At 42.4% G+C, this 20,420-nt stretch overlaps 1 protein-coding gene and 1 long non-coding RNA gene across 2 annotated transcripts in view; both read right to left on the bottom strand.

Annotated features, from left to right (window-relative positions):
* The window catches only part of ZNF532 (zinc finger protein 532), a 171,769-nt gene that overhangs the window by 106,707 nt on the left and 44,642 nt on the right, over positions 1-20,420 (bottom strand). The window lies entirely within an intron of this gene.
* On the bottom strand, positions 3,164-10,355 carry LOC140843450 (uncharacterized). Its single transcript, XR_012121238.1, has 3 exons — positions 9,537-10,355; positions 5,233-5,330; positions 3,164-3,500 (listed from the first exon to the last, which is right to left on the bottom strand). It is a non-coding gene; the product is annotated as an uncharacterized lncRNA (long non-coding RNA).

Here is a 20,420-nt window from a genome sequence, read left to right as displayed (position 1 = left end):
AAAGAAGAATGCAGAGAAACCGCTTTACCAGGTAGACCAAGAGTTAAAAGGCAAAGCACCCATCTTTGTCCATTCTAAGAAATGATTGAATTTCACAGCAGAAGGAAACACTTTTTAGTGTTTAATTTTTTTAAAAAAAAGATGACACTACCCCTCTTTCAAAAAAAATCAATACAAAGATTAATTCTATTATTCTACATATGTAAGACTACCTTGGGCATCATTCTGCTTTAGGCAGCAGAAGTCTTTACTCCACTACAAAAATGACATTATTGTTTGAGTGTTGAAGATAAGAAAGGGCAGAACAAAGAAATCATACTATTCTTATGCCAAATGGAAACTAAAGGAATTCAAATCCTTTGGGATCTGGTTGTTGCTGTTTTTATTGCTCTCAATGTCTTAGTGTTTCCAATCAGTGTAATGCAAAATACAAGCTTTTTTTTTTTTAATCCTTTTGTGGTTTGAAACTGGCTTTGCAGGCACATATAGATATCAGTGCACACATCATATGTTCCCTCCGAATTCCACTATGAAATTGAGAGATTTCTTTGTTAGGCTGAGAGCACAAAAGGTGTGCTCTTTGAGGAAAAGAAAAACACAAAGAGAAGCCCTTATCTCGCTATCAAAAGGCCTTGCAAACCATTCCTAAACTGACAGCCCCCGTGACTTGAGTTACACATTTTTTAGCTCAAAACTTAAGCTAGGTCTAGGTGTTTATAGGGAATTTAATGTTAAATTTGTTGGCTTGTTTTTAAAGGAATTATTAACCCTGTTTGACACTAGCATTATAAAGATCTGCAGCTGAGGGGCCAGCAAAGAAAAGGAAAAATAATCCATCTTTTTAACACCCAAATCCCAATAGAGTCGGTTTTTTGCGTGTTTCTAAAAACAAAACTTGAAATCACAACCAAATTATTATTAGCCTACCAGAACTAGACTGAGGGGAGGCCTAAGAAAGGATTCCCCTTTTCCTTTGTTAGTGATCACATAAATAGATTTTCAGTATCAAAGCCACCTCTCCTTTCCTGAGCCTTATTTTGGAAATGCCTGCAAAGGCCTTTCACTCAGATACCTGAGGGGTGGTGATTGTGTTCTATTAAAAGTTAAAATAAGGCATAGAAAAATTTTAAAAGCTCATCTGAGCAAAAATCGACTTGATTTGCGCAGCGCCAAAGCGGGAGTGGTTGGGCACACTCGACCTACAGGAGCCAGGAAAAGACACTGAGAAGGTGTGCAGGCAAAGAAAGGAAGTTATTTGATTGGCTGATTAAAGCTTCATTGACAGTTTGTGATTGGCTGTCCTTAGCATTTTCATTATGTAACTTCCAGATATTTACAGACCTAGATTTTCATTGGCTTAGATAGGCCACCCTTAAAGCCACCTCAGCCCAATAGCCTCCCTGTTCAATTAACAGTTCAAAGTTGGCCATTATTTAGGAGACCTCTAGATATTTGAGTATCTCCTAAGTCCTGGCTACTGGGATGGATCCACTAGTTTCATCTCCTCCTATCTCTTTAGATCTAAATGCTGGAAAGCCAGTCTTGCCCAAGGAAAGAGAAGGGAGGGACTGAGGAAAATGTTGTTTTATGAACTTTAGAAAATCAAAGAGCCAAAAGCATGGAGTTTAGGATACCAACACAGAATCATCTTTGGGAATCATGAGCCAAAGGACAACTCCTGTTAAGAACTTTGTAAGATTTCCTAATTATTTGTAACTTTCACATTGTGTCTGTGCATCTTTAAAAGGAGCTGGTGTTTGAGCTTGTTTCTTACTCTCAACAGGAGGGGAACAGAAAGAAGAGAAGGGAATGTATCTGAGAAAAGGAAAAGCAGTCAAGCTTAATCTTTTAAGGAGGAGAAGGGAACATGCAGCTATTTGGGACTCAGTTCCACCTGAGAAGAGATTTCATTGGTCCCCTACAGTAGAGAGGCTACCTGAGCATTACATATATGAATCTTCATCTCTACCTCTGCCCTCAGCACTCCCATCATCCTCACCAGTTAGCAAAATGCCTTGTACCTCCCACCGTTAAAATTAACTAGTTATTTGTGAACTAAGGAAAGGATAATAAACTCACAGGCCCCTGAAAGGAAGCATGTCCTAAAGTAAACAGAAGATCTTTTGCCACTGTAGTGGACAGTATAGTGCTTTGTCTAGAGCCTCTCTTCAGAGTATATGCCCCCATCCCCATCCCCTTGCTGCTGAGCATACTGGCTTGCTGACTACTCACAGCTGAGTCCCTCCCCGCCTATTGCCATGGCTACCATCTCGTGCCAGTTCTTGGGAACTGTCTTGCCTAAATTTACACCCCCTCTCAAGGAGCAGCCAACATCTGGCTGATGTAGAGATACAAAGGCTTGGCCCTCTCACCTTAATCTGGGCCAGTTGTGAAGGGCCATCCCAGCTCCAGAGCTCCCTGCAAATGGGCAGAGGCCTCTGCCTCCACAGCACTGTGTAACTTTTTCTGTCTATTCCTGCCTTGCTCACTCGCTCACAGGTGGGTCTCCAGAGATCATCCAGAGCCTGTGTCTAGGAAACGTAGCCTGACACACACCACACCAGATCCCTCTCCCCACCGACTACACATCTGATGACACTCACTCACCCTCATCTACTCCATGTGCTGTGCGCTCTGTCTACCAAATATCTTTTGTTTCCAATCCCTTCTCTCCACACCCATGACCCTGATTCAACCTCCAGGCCATCACCTCAGTTTGAAACTAGTCACACTAATCTCCATGCCTCCAACCTGGCCAACTCCCAACACCTTCTCCTCAGTGAGAACTCTGGGCACCTCCCTAAAGATAATCATCTTGTCACCCCTCTGCTCAAACCTTTCCATCTGTCTCCACGGTCCTTCAAAAGAGGTCTAGACTCAATAAAAGTAACTCAGAAGGCTCTCCATGATTCAACCCATTTGCCTGTCCACATCCCTGGTCCCCCACTCCTCACATTCCAAGAACCAGCCTGGTTGAACTTTGTGTTCTTGGAATTGAGATGTCGCTGCTCTCACTGTCTGGCCTTCATGCTGCCGTTTTCCTCTTTCTGGAAGACTCTCCCCACCCTTCCCCAGTTGCCTTCATCTAATTCCCATACACTATCTTTAGGTAAAAATTTATTATTGAGGATGCAGCATACAGGCTGCACGCAGACAGGCTGAGTATGGGGTGGGAGGGGTGGCTGTGCCCTTAAGTTGTCCTTTTCACATGGTATTTGAGTTTTATTTGGCTCTCTTCATGAGACAGGAAACCTGTGAGTCAGGGACAATGATACTTTGGCTCCCCGAGTTCTCCTTAATGCTGTCACACACATAAAGACATTTACAAATTAGATATTCAGAACATCAAGACTGATTAAACACCTATGAGTCGGTTTTTTTTCAATGACATTTAGAGATGAGGTGATCAAATACTTCACAGCTTTTACTAAACTTAATGATACGTTTATTATATTCCAAGAGCCCAAAGCCACATATGACTGGGGAAACACTGGTTATTTCTGGAAAGGTAGAAAACAAACATAAACAAACAAATGTTAAAATATGAAAATATGACTGCAAAATGAAATACATTCATTTGTCAGCAAACAGTTGGAAGATGCTTAGAAAATACTGCTGTAGATTTGGAGGGACACATATTAGAATAAATTACACAGTGTGGGAGGATTGCTCTACTGTTGAAAGAAAATAGTTATTTCTAACATGCTGCCACTTATGGTATACATTTTATCCTGTTCTGATAATGACATCTGAAAAACTTAGTTTATGAACCACTAAGTAAAGTTTAGCAGAGAAGCTCTATTCTTAACAATGTATGATTTCTTTAATCAAAATAATACATGTCTATGGTTGTTCTTAAAACTGTGTAACCATAACAACTAAAGCAGCAGCATCTATACAGGAATTTAAAATTCTGGGATTAAATTACAAAAATTTCAACACAAAATTTATCACTCATCATTCACAGATAAGCTACTGCAGCCAAGAAACTGAAGTCAGAGATTCATAGATTGCTACAGGTTATCATTCATTTTACTTTAAAACTTGGGGCACGGAGAGCATTAGAAACATTAGACAGTCCCTTTAAAAGGGACTCTTGGCTGCACTTTAAAAGATGAGTCATAACCATTGAAGTCTTTTGAATCATACAGTGGATTGTTGGCTATGTTAGGGCAAAGAACTAAAGATAAGTTTTTCATCATCGTTCAAAAAGAGTTTCAAATTTTCTGACCTTTTTCTTGGTAAATGCTGTCCATAATATACTATCTGCCAGGTATGTGGTTAAAACAAAACATGCTTAATCTGTCTCTTTGAGCTAAAGATAGTATTTTAACCACAAAAAGGTGATTGCATTTAGAAAAAAAAATTCATGCTGTGGGGGGGTACATTTGAGAAACAGATGTATGGAGATCACTCTTGATTTGATGCTAAAAATTATGTATGAATATTACCTTTGACAAGGATCAGATTATGTACACAGAATTTTCTAAAGTGCTTAAAAAACTGCCAGATGAAGAGTTTCAGTGTTTGAACCTATTTGTTTAAAAATAAAAATGCAAATGCAATATCCTCCAACTTACATTGCAGGAACAACTGACTGATATTAAAAAACAGTGATTCATCAACCAAATTTCAACTAATCCTTCTGCACACCTGGTAGATGGAATTGAAAAATTAGAATTATCGTTAAGTGGTGAAAATAACCTACCTCTTCCAACGGTACAAAACAATGATTGAAATAAACTACATTTAGAACAAGATCTTCAAATCGCTTTATCACAATGTGTTATACCAAGATTTCCAAAAAGGAAGCATGTTCAATATTAAGAATTTTAGTGAAAGAATACTTTTTACTGCTAATAAAGAAAATTAAAGTTGAATGACATTTAGTTCATCAAAATTTCAACCTTCTTTGACCTCCATTTTCCTTATTATTTGTAACATATATGACATATGAGGGTAGTACTCCCTGCATTTAATTTATAAGTGAATACACAGGCGTGATCAACCAAGAGTAGCCATGGGACTTGAAAAGTTTCCCTGAGTGAACAAGCTCAACTTTTGCTGGACACAGCGAAAACCTGAATTCCTTACTATCACTGCACTGACGATCTAGATTTGAGTAAATAAAATGCACGGGACTGAATAAACCCGTTCCGAGTGCCAGATAGATAATCATCAACACACCCATCTGAGTTTCTACAGCAGTCTCACCAAATGTGCATCACTTACAGAGAGTTCCAGGTCCTCCCCTTCTGGCAGCGCCTCTTCTGACCTTTCTCCTGTGTTGTCCATCCCAGTCCATCAAACACAGCATTAAGTCAACTCGACTGTAGCACATGGAAAATTCAGAACATAAACCACCACCAGTTACCAACCTCAGGCACGAGGCATCTGCAGGCTACTCGGTAGCAGAGAGAAGCCCTAAATAAGCCCTTCCAGGTGCTGCCCATCTGTCTAGACTCTTAACTCGTCCATCCTTCTCTTTACCACTAAACACAAATTAACTCAAGAGGAATAAAGACCCTTTCTCTTGGGGCATAAAGTAAAACTTCCGGCCCTTTTTTGGCTGCCTGCCTTAATGAAACTATAGCCTAAAAGATTCCCCTGCTTTGGAAATTCTGCATGGGGCTCCTCACACCAACCAGCACCCCCTTCTTGAAATTCTCTTTTTCCTTAACTTGCAGGACACCTTTCCTCCTTCCATAGCTCTCCATTTCTTCTTAGTCTTGCTTCTTAGTTCATTTTTCTGCATTCCTCTTTTAAATACAGTTTTTCTTTGACCACTTTGTCTTCTAACTCTGCACTTCTTGGGGAAACATTCACACTCAGGGCTTCCTGTGTATCTCTTCGTTCTGATGATCCCCAAATCCGTTTTTCTAGCCCTAATCTCCCCTCCAACTCCAGATCCCAGTGACTTGTCAAGTAAATCAGAGAAACCAATGACAACCACTTCCGAGTCAGGAGGGCTAAAACTGTACCTCCTCCTCTTCCATCCTCCGCCTGGCACGACACTCAGTGGTGCCACACTCCTACCTCCATCCCTCTGTCATATCACACTCTTCCCTCCACATCAAACAGGAGAGTGTTCCCAGGTCTTTCTGCAGCCTTTTAGCACATTTGCCTGTTTCTGCCTGCATTGATGCCTTGGTTAAAGCAGTCATTTCTTGCCTGATCTCTTACACAGATTTCTTAACCTCTTTTCAACCAATTTCTTCTCACCAAACAGCCCTTTAAACAACCAGTTTACCATAGTAAATGCATATCAACCATATTATTCCTTTCCGCTAAAAGAAAAAGTCTCATCTTGTTAAAAGCTGACTTTCCAAACATGACCAACACAACTTGTTGATAAAGCAAAGCTGAATTCAAGGCTTACGCTGGTTAAGTAAGCAAAAAGCAACCTTCTGCAGCACCAACTGAGGGCTTCGTGCTAACAGGGCAACGCACGCTGCATTCCCATCTGGCCTCCCCTGTCTCCTTGGAAAATTTTCAATTATAATGGGGATTCCGAGGATGTAAGCATTTGCTTTCTGGTCCAGATACTGGATTACGACCACCAAAACATACCACACTGCCAAACCCCCGGGCCAAGGACAGTTTACAAATCCTTCCGACACAAATCAGAATTGAACCATAAATTTGGCAGTAAAAACAAAATCCTTTTTTTTTTCTTTCACAGACCCCTTATCCATTCTTTGTCTTGCTAAGTGCCCCTCATCTACAATCACCGGATTTCCTTCCTGACTGCATTCACTCTCTTGTTCCTCTACTGAGCTCTCATTCTCATAAGCAAGAAAAAAACTACATCCATCAAATATTATCCTCAACAGCTAGTCTGTAGAACACTTGGATGTGTCTCGGGTGATAGCTTGGGCAGCATGATTTGAGGCTCTGACAACTGGGCATTGTTAGTTTTGACTCGGTTACTTAGAGAAGACTTTGTAGTTCTCCCCCCAATACTCATGTATATTTACTCAGCCAAGTAACTCTTGTGACCCACGACATTCTTCTCCCGCGTCTTTTCCAGAGGCAGGAAGCCAGAAAGGTTCCAGAAGCTCCAAAAGCACACCTTTTCTACCCAGCTGCAGAACACTCGTGCTTCTTGCCATGGTTTAAACTTTTAAGAGTTTGCACCCAGAATGCAGCCAACTCTTCTTTTTCTTCTTCCTGTTCTACATCCCAACCAAGTGAACACACACACACACACACGAAAATATCTACCTTACAAATAAATTGCCATGTATTTTTTTAATTGAAGTATAGTGGATATGCAATATTATACTGTGCCATGTATAATTTTTCCTTGCAAATTCCTTTAGCTTTGCTGTGCTTTAACCCTAGTGTAATTGTGAGCAATGTGTATATCCGTATGTCCTGCAGTAAATGACTGAACACCAACAATACAGTGGTAGGATACAGGAAGAAAGTGAGGCTAACTGGGACAGATTGCTACTGAAAGTCTGCCAAAAAAATTCCAAAGACCCAACAACTCCAAAAAGAAAAAGTCCAAACAGTTGCAAGACCTAGACAGACAGACAGGCAGGTTGTAGTTGAGATGTAGAATAGAGATACGAGATACTACACATGGGCTCTTTTGCATTGGATTTCTTGTGAAATCTACTATTGTTATGTCCAGCATAACATTATTTTAAAGTTCATAGAACATTCTCCTGCCTTAATGGGAGAGACATATTCTGAACAGCACTTTTCTCTCAATCGTAGAACACACTGAAGGCTTTGTGTGCTTTAGCCATGGAAGGCCCTTACCCTGTGCTTTTAACTGCCAGTTCGCTGTGCTTCTGCGGTTCTGGCATCTGGGTCTCCTCGTACCTCTGCTTTTTAAACTTGAGCTGCAGGGCGTTACTTCTGCCTCTCCTAAGGGGACCTGTTTCCAGCTGCTCCTCCTTTTCTAATCAGCTATTGAAACCAAGTAAGCAAGTCTGTAGGAACCATGACTAAACCAAGAGGGAGGAGCTCCAAGTTCCTGGAGTTCCTATCCCCCTGGCAGTTTGTAAGCTCCTGCTTCCCCCTCCATTCCTCAGATGCATCTTAGACAGCTGGCTTTGCAGGGGCCCTAGCTTCTGAGTGTCTGATTTTAGTAGCAAAGGCAGTAACCCAGCACTTTGGAGCACTTACTCCATGCCAGGAACTGTTCTAAGTATTTTGCCCTGTATGTACTGTCTCATTTAACCCACACTCTCTGAACCCACACAGTCCCGTCACCAATTGAGTTTATGAATGAGGCTTTCTCAAGCGCACAGCCTGTAACGATGGGGTCAGCATTCAGCCCCAGGCAGTCTGGAGCCATGTTCTGTTGACCACTTCTCCATCCGGGGCCCAAGACTGAAGGCCCTGAACCATTCACCGCCGTCCTTTGTCTTTCCTGCATGCTTTCATGTTTATTGGGCCTATAGACCCCCATCTCCTAAACACTCCATGGCTTTTAGGATAAAATCCAACTCTTTCGTGTGATTTATTTATTCCTCCAAAATCGAACTCTTGTTTATCTCCGCAGCCTTTTCTCAGACCCAGACACACTCCCATAGTTCTTCAGGGTCTCACTGTCAGAAGAAAGTCTTCTTGCCTTGAGGGCTTTGCACCAGGGCCCTCAGGCTCTCCACCTCTGCCTGGCCAACTCTTAACCCTTCGGATCACAGCTTGGAGCCCACTTCCTCTGTGGAGCCCAGAGATACTGTCTCTGAGGCAGGTCCTCCAGCTGGGCGCTCCAGTAACACCTTGTGTTTCCCCAGTCTGCATTTAGTCCACGGCGCTAGGGCTGCTTTGGTGCACTCGGGGACTGAAGGTTCCATGGGGTAGGACCCCATTTGTGATTCACCACTATAACTCCAAAGAGCAGCACGGTGCCTGGCACACGGCAAGGGTGACAGTAATTATAGGTAATGTTTAGTCGTTCATTCCTTCAACAAAGGTGTTGAGTGCCTACTATACACCATAGTACCCAAGATTTTCTCATTAAGTTCTTCCAGGGCTACTTCATTTAAACTTCATAACTACATACTGAACAACCCAGTTTATAGACTAGGAAAGTAGGATGTAGTTTCTTTTGTTTAAAACGACAAAATTGCCCTAGGTCCCAGCAGACACTCAGACAGATCTTTGTTGAATGGATACCTGGATGGACGCATAAAAGGCGCCTGGACTGGGCTGGAGGTACCCAGGTGGGGAGAGCCCTGAAGGTACTCGGAAATATGGTTAAAAATTTGCCTTCTTAAAAGTGAGTATTAAAAAAGTATTAAAAAATCGAGCACGAAAATCCCGATAGGAAAAGCCCTATAAGAGATAAAGCCTGCCTAGGCAAGACTAGACAGTAATCGAATTGGAGGTATTAGCATATCTAAAGAAAGAATGTGTCAATCACTGTAGGGGGGTGGGTTAGCTTAGAACTTTGGGAAAATGAACTCCATTCGGAATCCTTTGACAACGCCAGACCCAGAACCCTCCCCGCAGAAGGTGCCAGCTAATGAGGCAGGTGTAGCGCAGAAAGGACGCACCAGACTGAGTCAGCCGCTTACCTCCCCCGCATGAGTTTCCGCCCAGCCCGCAACCGGATTGCAATTCCGCCTGCGCCAGCAGGAGAGCTAATAATAGCTCCCATATTAGTGGTCTGCATCCTGTGCTAGGCACCTTGCCTGCAGTCCTTGTTAATTTCGGCCCCACACAGCCCAGCTTCCAGCCGAGAAACCCAGGCCTCGGAGAACTAGAGGGCTCGCCCAAGGTCACTGAAGATATGAAAAAAGAAAGGTGGGATCTGGATGGTGGATCCACGCTCGCCCAGCTCCTGGGCACAAGATTACCTGGCCTCTCCCTTGCACGTACCGCCCACACGAGCATGCCGGGACCAAGGAGAGTTCTGTTTCCCTTTGCAGAAAACAACCTGAGTTGGCATGCTGGTTTATGCCTCTGTCTTGCGCGGGCTGGGTTCATGCATGTCTTCCTGAGGAGCAAGTCGGTCTCAGCGTGCTGACAGTGAACTCTCTGCCCTTCTCAGGCCTCCTCTAGCAGTTCCTCCCGGTCCTTCCAGCAACTGGCAAGCGCGCACACACGCTCCCATCTCTCTATGCCTTTTCTGCCCCTCGCCACCTGCCCTCCGGCGAACTCCCTTCAAAACAACCACCATCATTCTGGGAACCTGGCCTCCCGCTAGGAACCGATGGTTAAAAAAAACAGGTGCTTTTCTCAAGCCGCTTAACAGCAACAACAAAGACAAACGTTTAATCCCAAATGTTTCGCTTTTGCAAAATGAAAAGCACAATCTGTTAGTAATTATGCCAGGACAATAGGCATAAACCAAAACCAACCAGGCAAACGGGACGGACATGCACTCTATTACCTGAAGTGACGTGACAGCTGAACCTGAAGCCTTGGTTCAGCCAGTACGTTGCTCTGTGACCCTCTAAGAGTGATTTAACTTTACTTAAAACTTAGTTTCAGAATCTGCTGGGCACGAACTACTGGGACGAACTAAGATGTTTCTTCCCTCTTCAAGTGCAGAATAGGTTTAGGAGAAACAACAAACCATTTTAGCTTATGCACCGACAGGCACCCAGAGCATGACGTTAAGACATTTTTCCTTATATATCTATGAATCTACTTAGACAGGACTGCTGGGATAAGAGATCACTGCAGTGAGAAAAACATGCAGACATCTTGTGACCTGTATTGTTCGTTCCCTTTCCTCTGCTCCCACTCTCCTCGGCTAGGCTCTCAAGCACGCGCCAGTGTCTCATTAAAGGCTGAAAACCACCCTATTAGGTCCAAATGCATGGAAACATATTCATGATTATTCAAATGATCCCTATAATAAAATCAGTCCCGCCTTCATAAATATTCATTTTCACTGTGCTAATCACTATGTAATCTCACAAGGGTGCGCCTCGGTAATCCTCTTCCCTTTTGCCCTCTCCTCCCTCCTCCCTTTGTCTGATACTTTTTTCTCCACTCCTAAACCTCCTAAGGTCTTCCTAGGTCTTCACGACCTCACGCAGGGTAAAGATATTTCTGGTTCTGATCTAACGCAATCTTTATTTATCTCTGTCTGAAGATTATCCTACCAGAAGGTTGTCCTCTTTTTGTAAATAATGTCTGACCAAGGCCCCGCAGCTTTAGATTCTCAGGCATTCATACTTCCTTGATACTGTTGTAATGGGTAAGAGAGGTTTTTCTGCACATTTACAAACAGGCATCTGGGCAGAGAAAGGTGCTGGCACTGGAAGGCACCCAGAAGAAAAACACCTCACGGACTGGTGCAGGATAAAGACAAAGGAAACAGTGCTCTATAATCGCAGGTGGCATGAAATAGATGCACAGAATTAGGAGGCAAAAGCTAGCACAGGGGGAGCAGCTGTGGGGCAGTGGACACCAGTGGGAGCCTGGAGATATGGACAGAGGGGGCGATACAGGGCTGATGGGGCATTCAGTCTCTATTCCTGCAATGCACCTGAGGAGCTGCACTCATGATCTTGTATCCTTCTGCTGTCTCTTCCCTGGCAGCACCCACGTGCAAAGTTAGGAAATAAGCATGGATTCGAGCAAAGTGGAGCACAAGGAAGAGCCCTGTAAGACCCATGAGTCAGTGGAAGTTAATCTTTTAAATGAAGCCCCTCCAGTCACTGGGACTTGGCAGTGGCAAGGAAGAGCCGAAACTCATGCAAAGAAAGGCAGATGCATGCGTATAAGCCCACAGGGAGCAGAACACAGGGTCAGTCTAGATTCGTCCTTTTTCAGTAGTACCCAGAACAGGGCCCCATGTAGTCAGTCCTCTTGTGCTTGTGCGTTTAATGTAAGGAAGGGTCTAAACTATTTACATTCTTCAATGGCAAAATACTTGAGGGTATCGGAATGTTTTTACAGTTAAGACTGGAAATTCTAGAGTGGGAATAAAAATAACAAAATTAAGGGGGAAAAAAAGGATAATAGCAGCCACCACAACTTCTAAGCCCAGATGAATAATGTTAAGTATTCTACATTGCATCCTACTTTGTAAGACATAGGGAAGTATCACTGTTGTCTTTAATTTTATATGAAAACCATTTTACCTTTCAAGTTTTTTACAGTATAAGGAACACCCACTGTTGGTTATGGTTTCAATAAGAATCATTTTTCTTTTCAAATGAGAAGTAAATTGCTCCTAAGTACCAAAAATGCAAAGGATGGAAATGAATTGAAAATCGTTTCTAAAGCAATGTTTTCAGTAATTTTTGCATTTGCCTTCTTAAAGGCAGGAAAATAAGAGAGCTTGTCCAAGAAAGCCTCCTATTTCCCTTTTTTGTAGGAAAGGGGAACAGAATGCCTACCACAGGAGAAAGAACATGCTGGGTAACAAAAACCACAATCAGTTTTCATGGTTGATTTGTTAGTGGCTTCAGAGAGATAAATAATATTGCTCTCTAATAATCCAGAGAGGTCTCATGCTGAAGATTTGCAACATTATTCCTAAAACCAACATAGCTTTTTCTTCCTAGGAATTGTCAGAAAAACCGGGAGTTCCTGGTTTGATTTAATGAGATTCACACAAAGGGAGTTGTCAGTAACCACAGAAACAGGGCAGGGTTTTCATAATGATTGTGCTTGAATTGTATTCTACTCTGAAAAGAGCCTTTTTAATTATAGGGTTTGGGGGTGGGGAGAGCAGGGTGAAGAGAGCGGAAGGGGGTGCGGGGAGGGGGAGTGGATGTCGTTTTTCACGGCAAGAGACTGAAATGGCTTTAATCTATTTAAAAGGATAGCGGGTGGGCTCCACTAACAAGTCTTAACCCCAGGACTTGGCTTAACCCTGGAAAAAATGTTTTCATTTTCAACAGTATGTATTTGCTGGATTCACTTCTTTAAATTGCAAGCCCTTCAAATAGAGCTTAGCAGGCCTCAGGGAGAGGAGGAAGGTTCAGCCAAGGGCAGTTCAGAGAAATACCTCTGCATAGCAGAGTTCCTGGAGGTAGCGACTTAGTTCAGGGGTGGCCCGGCCCAGAAACTGCAGCTTCCAGGCAATGTGACCTGAGCTGCTTTGAAGCTGACTTTGAAGCCTGAGACCCAGTCTCCTGGTTGAACAGCAAGAGATTTGGGGGTTTTGACAGTGTAGGCAATTCCAGTCCATCTGCATTTCTCTAGGTTAATTTCTCATCTCAAGCCAAAAGACATCAGTGAACTCATCCTAGCCAGAAGCACAATGCTGTTAATATGAATGTGTGGGGTTGGACTAAATCCCAACCCAACAAGTCAGTGCCCAGAAGCCCTCTCCACATGTGAGCCATGCTTGGAGGTCCATGGTCAGCTCAGCGTCCCTTTGGGCTCCTATCTTCTCAGGATCCACCCCTCCTCCACCATTCTTTTAATTTTTTAAATTAAGTGTATTGATGCATAATTTAATAAACAATTTAACTCTTGAGACAAATGGGATAGCACTTGAGTGGATTAACAAAACAGAATTTTATTTCTAATTCACATCACGGCCTGTACTGTTCACATGGTTCTTCTCCAAGCATTGACTGAGGGACTCTGGCTGTCCCCATCTTGTGGTTATATCATCTTGACAAAGAAAGATACCCAAATGGCTAGAAAGCACATGAAAATGTGCTCACTATCATGAGTCACCAGGGAAATGCAAACTAAAATCACAGTAAGATACCATTGTATGTCCTCCAGAGAGCTAAAATTTAAAAGGTTCAGAACACCAAATATTGGTGAGGATGGGAAGCAACTGAAATGCTCATACATTATTGACAAAATGAATCATACACCTAATCTATGACCCAGCAATTCTGCACCTAGGTATTTACCCAAGAGGAAGGAAAACATATTGACAAAGACTTGTAAAATAATATTCATAACAACTTTATTTAAACAGTCAAAACCGAGATACAGCCCAAATGTCCATCAGCAGGAGAATGGATAGACTATGGTATATTTGTGAAATGAAATATTACTCAGTGATGAAAAGGAACATACTACAGGTACATTCAACAGTATGGTTGAATCTCAAAAATATTTTTACTGAGTGAAAGAAACCTTACACGAAACAGCCCTTTTAGTTCAATTACATTTATATGCAGTTTTAGAACAAGCAAAGCTAATCTATGATGAAGAAACAACCAGAATAGTGATTGCCCCTGAGTGGGTGGGACTGTCTGGAAAGAAACAATGAAGGAACTTTCTGGGAGAAAGGGGATATTTTATGTCTTGTGGGGATTTGAGTTATACAGGTGTGTGCATTATCTAAAATCATAGAATGATACACTTAACGATTTGTGCACTTCACTGTGTGTGTTTTTAAGGTAAGTTTTTAAGGTAAGCTAAGTTTTTAAGGTAAGGTAAAGTAAATTACATATAATAACTGTTCAGTGTCTTAACTGTGGTAGTGGATACATGACCCTTCACAGGTAAAAAACTGTAAAATTTAATGCATGCACACATACACACACACACAAATGAGTTAACCTGGGGAAACCTGAGTAAAATCAGGGGATTATATATCAATGACAATATTCTAACTGTGATATTATACTATAGTTTTATAAAATGTTACCATTGGGGGGAAAAGGACTATGAATCCAAGGATCTTTCTGCATTATTTCTTACAACTGTATATGAATCTATAATTATCTCAATAAAATTTTCCATTGAAAAAGGGATTATATACAAATAGTCTACTTAATGCATACCGAAAAGTGTAGGGACGAAGTGGTTTTAGAAATGTATTAAAAAAAGATGGATTGAGGGATGGTAAGAAGGATGTTTAGAAGCACACACATGTGATAAAGCAAATAGAATCAAATGAAGAGAGGTGGTGGGTATTAACTGTATAATTCTTTTAACTTCTCTGTATGTTTAAAATTTTTCATAGTAAATGTTGTGGTGGAAAAGTAGACGATAGCTGGCTTTGGTACAGCTGCTCATTAGCGCCAACAGGACCCAGATGCTTTCTATTTTTTGCTCCATCAATCCTAGCACGTTGTTTTGCCTCTCAAACTTGCCCACCTGTGGTTGCTACTGCAGACACCAGACACCATTAGAGGGAGAGGGAAGGGCAAAGGGTTGGATTTGTTGCCCCTTTTCCCCATTCATCAGGAAAGGAAAACCCTGCCCAGAAACCTCCCGCACATTTCTGCTTACCCATCTCTGTTCTGTCCATTCCTGCAAGAGAGGTGGGGCACACTGCCAACTCTGCCTGCCTCCCTTTGGTTATTTAGCAAAGGAGGAGGACAGGCACGTGAAGGGTGTCTGTCACACCTGTTACTGGCTACACTGCCTGGGGTCAAAGGGTGGTGATAATCAGGTATACAACCGTCTCTGTGATTCTGGTTTTGTTTTCTCCGACCTTCCACAGTAGCTGGGCAGTATAAAAACACCCCGACACAGGAGTCCAAAAGTGCATGGCTGAAGCCTTTACATGGCTGTTCCACTCAATGTATCATACAATTTGGGGGTCCAAGTGGTGCCATGAGTCATATAGCTGAAAATGGAACTTAATCAGGCAAGAAATTCTATGACATTCCAGAAATGAGACACCTTGAATTTCTTCCATTTTGAGATGAAACTCATACAGTACATTAAAAAGCAGTTAGATCTTGAACAGACACTTCTCCAAAGAAGAAATACGGATGGCCAACAGGCACATGAAAAGATGCTCCACGTTGCTAATCTCAGGGAAATGCAAATAAAAACCACAATGAGATACCAACTCACACCAGTTAGGATGGCCACTTCCCAAAAGACAACAACAAATGCTGGCAAGGATATGGAGAAAGGGGAACCCTCTTACACTGTTGGTGGGAATGTAAATTGGTTTGACCGCTGTGGAAAGCAGTATGGAGGTTCCTCAAAAAACTACAAATAGAAATACCACTTGACTCAGTCATTCCACTCCTAGGAATTTACCTGAAGAAAACAAAATCCATGATTGAAAAAGACACATGCACCCCTGTGTTTATAGCTGCACTACTTACAATAGCCAACATATGGAAGCAAGCTAAATGTCCATCAATAGATGAATGGATCAAGAAAATATGGTACATATACACAATGGAATATTATTCAGCCATAAGAAGAAAACAAATCCTACCATTTGCAACAACATGGATGGACCCAAAGGGTATTATGCTCAGTGAAATAAGTCAGGCAGAGAAAGACAAATACCAAATGATTTCACTCATTTGTGGAGTATATAAACAAAGCAAAACAGAAGGAACAAAAAAAAAGCAGTAGACTCACATAAACACTGAGAAAGAGCTAGTGGTTACCAAAGGAGAAGGGCTGGGGAGGGTGGGGAGGGGAGAGAGAAGGAATAAGGGGCACTATACTCTGCAATCACAACATAGGTAGGTCACTGGGATGGTAGCACAGCACAGAGAATACAGTGACTCTGTAACATCTTACTACGTTGATAGACAGTGACCACAATGGAGGGGTGAGGGCTTGACAATATGGGTGAATGTCGAACCACTGTTTTTTGTGTGTAAACCATCATAAGATTGTATATCATTCTTTAATTTAAAAAAAAGTCAGATCTACATCTGCATTGTGTATGCAAAGATTCAAGCTGAAAATTCAGGGTAGCACTCAGCATGCCCAACACTCTTGTGTGTATCATCTGGTAAGAACTAATGGGAGTGACCTTGGGCCTGAGAGGTACACTCACCTATTGGTCTGCTTGCTCAGTGCCAGCAGGTGTTTTATCAGCTTGGAGTCATACCTCCCTTCATGCTTGATGCTCCTCCTCCTCCGCCACAGCAAATTTATGATTGGACAAAGCCCTTCCATTTTTAGATCCAATGTAAAATGCATACCTTATAACAAGAAAAAATCTTCATTCAACTTTTAACCATCACCAATGGTTAAATTTTTTTTTCTTGATGTCCTAAGGAAAGGAAATTGCTACTTAGCCATCCCACTTGGTCAATCTCTCTCCCACCGGTCCCTGTGACATCACAGAGCCCTGATCTCTGTTATAGGAGTTTATGCTTCTCTTCCTTCCCGAATCCTGCCTTCTTCAAGTTCAAAACTCAAATTCAGTTTCCATCTTGGCCCTTACTCAGTGACCTTGGGCAAAGTATTTAACTTCTCTGGGCCCCAGGCTCCTTATCTCTAAGAAAGAAACTGATATCCACATGGGATTGATATGAAAAGTCAATGAAATGAAGTATTGGGAAGCCGCATGGCACAGGGCCTGCTACAAAACTGAAGAGACGTTAGCCTCCTTCCTCCATTACAACAGATGTCACTGTTCTTGCCACTTAAACATTTATTAAAAAATCAGTGTTGGCCACTGTTTTAAAACACAGTGTATTCATAGGAAAGCTAGTTTAGTAAGGCCAACAGATCAGGAAACCACTGCCATTGAAGAAATGGTTTATTACAGTTCCCAGGAGGCAGGGGAGCACCATGTCGTGGTTGGAAGGACACACAGAGAAGCACTGGGGTGGGTCAGGAGGCAGAGGGAGCGGGGAGGCTGGGCGAGAGCCTTAATGGCAGTTTCGTGGCAAGAAATGGGCAAGGCAGGGTCAGTGGGCTTAGGATCGATTAGTTTGAATAATGTTAGCAGGCTCAGGGACATAGGGGGTGTCCCTGGTAGTCTGGTACCTGCCCCTGGGGTGATCAGGGCAAGTAGATAGTGACTCAGAGTGTGAGACCCCAAAAAGGAGGTGGCTGGAGTGTGGGTTCCGGATTGGTAGACTTGTATTTGAAAAATGCACTCACAGGCTCACAGTGAGTTGCTGACTCTCTCTAGGAGCTGGAATACCCTGGGAGGACAGTCCCTGCAGGTCAGCAAAGCCCCAGATGTCAGAGCATCAGAATGCCGAAAATAAAACATGGTAATACACCCAAGTGTAGAAATTGAGACAGCTCACATAAGAATTTGGACTTGTGACTTCTCTGTATGAAGTAGGAGATCTTACAAAGCGGAATCTGCATGTGGGCTTGACCACAGCCCTGAGAGTTGAGCTTCTGTCTCCTTGGGTGGGGCCTGACAGCTCCTAGTTGCCACAAGCCTCACCACTCCCTACTACCTCAGCCTGCCTCACCTCTTTCCACGCCTGGATCTTCTAAGCCTTTCAGTCTGAAGCCCTTTCCTCCACAACTTGGACTTAAAGTGATCCCATGGGGTGGAAGTTTGCTGGAGGGGGTGAGCCACTGTGGAAGTCACTTGGGCTCATGGGGTGTGGTGGAATTTCTGCCTGTGGTAGCCCAGGGGACTGTCCTAGGGCCCAGAGGGCACCTCGTGGAACAGCATGCAACATAAATAGCTATGCTGGGGGACCTGTCTTGAGGAAAAATGGTATATAGGAAAAGGGGTCTTCACAGATTCTCTAACAGGAGGCAAAGAATTAAGTACATGTCCATGTGTGTCCAGCACTTTACCAGGCTAGTGATTTGACCATTTATGGCATCTACTTGAGCACTCAAGCTATATCACTAGACGTGAATTCTTCAGCAATCTGGTTTAAAAATTGCTTGCAAAAGATTTGGCTGGGGTAAATCTGGGATAACTTGATAAAATTGCTCAACCTGCAGAGTTGAGAGCTGTGTAGACTTTTGAGGGACCCCCTATCTCCTCTCCCTCAACCTGGTTCTAGGGCTTGCCTGACAGCAGAGCTGACCTTGGGTGTAAATCCTCCTGCTACACAGGAAAAATCAGTTTGTTTCCTGCCCCTTTCCTTCTGTAGCTGCTCTTCTACAGGAATGTGACGATGTTGGGTGCAGGGACACGTGTGGGCAGGTTTTGCTCTGTGCATTGTGTGTTCTGCCAAAAGCTGGCACCAGGGCTGAAAGGAGTATCTTTGCCTTTTCTGTTGTGCCTGCTCTTGCTCTCTTCGCAGTAGACACCCTATGCCCTATTTCTTCAATTATGGAAAGTTCTTGGTCCTGGCTGAAATGTAAGCCAATGAACATCGCAAATTAAATTTGAGTGCCTATTAGGTAGACGCTAGGTGCTTGAAATATATGATACAATTTAGTTATTTTCAGTAAAATATATATAACATGAAGTTCACCATTTTAATGATTTTTTAAGTGAACAGCTCAATGGCATTCACACTGTTGTGCAGTCTTCACCACCATCCATTTCTAGAACTTTTTCATCAACCCAAACAAAAATTCTGTACCCATTGCACCATAACTCTCCATTCTGTCTGTCCCCCCGCCCCTGGTATCTTCTGTTCTGTTTTCTGTCTCTATAAATTTGCCTATTCTAGGCACCTCGAATGAAAGGAATCATATAATTGTTCTTCTGTGTCTGGCTTACTTCACTAAGCACAATGCTTTCTAGGTTCATCCATGTTGTAGCATGTGTCAGAATGTAATTCCTTTTGAAGGATGAATAATATTCTGTTGTATATATAGACCACATATTATTTATCCATTTATCTGTTGATGAATATTTGTATTGTTTCTACCTTTTGGTTATTGTGAATAATGCTGCTATGAAAATGGGTGTACAAGTATCAGTCTGAGTCCCTGACTTCAATTATTTGTGGGTATATACCTAGCAAGGGAATTGCTGAGTCACATGGTAACTCTACGCTTAACTTTTTGAGGAACAGCCATACTGTTTTCCAGTTTCCATTTTATATTACCACCAGGGATTTCTTCACATTCTCATCAATACTTGTTATTTTCTGTTTTTTTGGTAATAGTCACCCTAATGGGTATGAAGTGGTACCTCACTGTGGTTTTGATTTGCATTTCCCTAACATAGAAAAATATATATTACTCCTGAAAATTATTCCATTAAATAGATGCTATTCCCATTTTATAAGTAAAGGTGGTTAGGTCACAGGGACCACACTGCAGTTAAGCAGGGGTGCTTGATTTAATGCAAGATGTGTTGGCCTAATTCCAATCTACTATCCTGATTCCCCAGGTGCTTTGCAAAGTAATAGGTGAGTTGACTTTCAAGGAACATGAATTAAATTAAACATTGAATCAAGCAATGTGACAGGGTTCAGAAAAGTACTGCCTTAATTTATTAAAAACATTTTGTAAACCAAAGCAGGGTCACTGTGTCATTTTCGCCTTTTGCTAAATGCAGAGTATTCCAGCCAAAGGCCCTGCTTGCTTTGAGAATGAACAAATCTAGGAAAACTTTCTGCCAATTTTCTTTTTAATGAAAGGAAATGAAACACAGGAATGTCCCAGAAATCACCAAAAAGACAAAGGATTTTGAAGCTTGGTGTTTCCTCTATACTGGTGAGTACATAGCTAATGGCCTCATAACTGGACCCTGTGGGAGTTTTTGGCAAGTGAAAACATTTCCTTGGGATAAACACAACGGGCCTTTTTCCTAGGCAGAGAAATGATCTCCATTCAAAAGGAAGGTTTCCCCTATGAATGCCTAAAATTCTGTCTCACTAGTGTTCAGGAAATTATTATAAAAGTGAAATGTTAAGTATTATAGAAAAGAACAA

The sequence above is a fragment of the Manis javanica genome, chromosome 9 (assembly GCF_040802235.1).
Source record: "Manis javanica isolate MJ-LG chromosome 9, MJ_LKY, whole genome shotgun sequence".
NCBI lineage: Eukaryota > Metazoa > Chordata > Mammalia > Pholidota > Manidae > Manis > Manis javanica.
The sequence above is the reverse complement of the archived record's forward strand: the minus strand, read 5'-3'. Positions and strand labels throughout refer to the sequence as shown.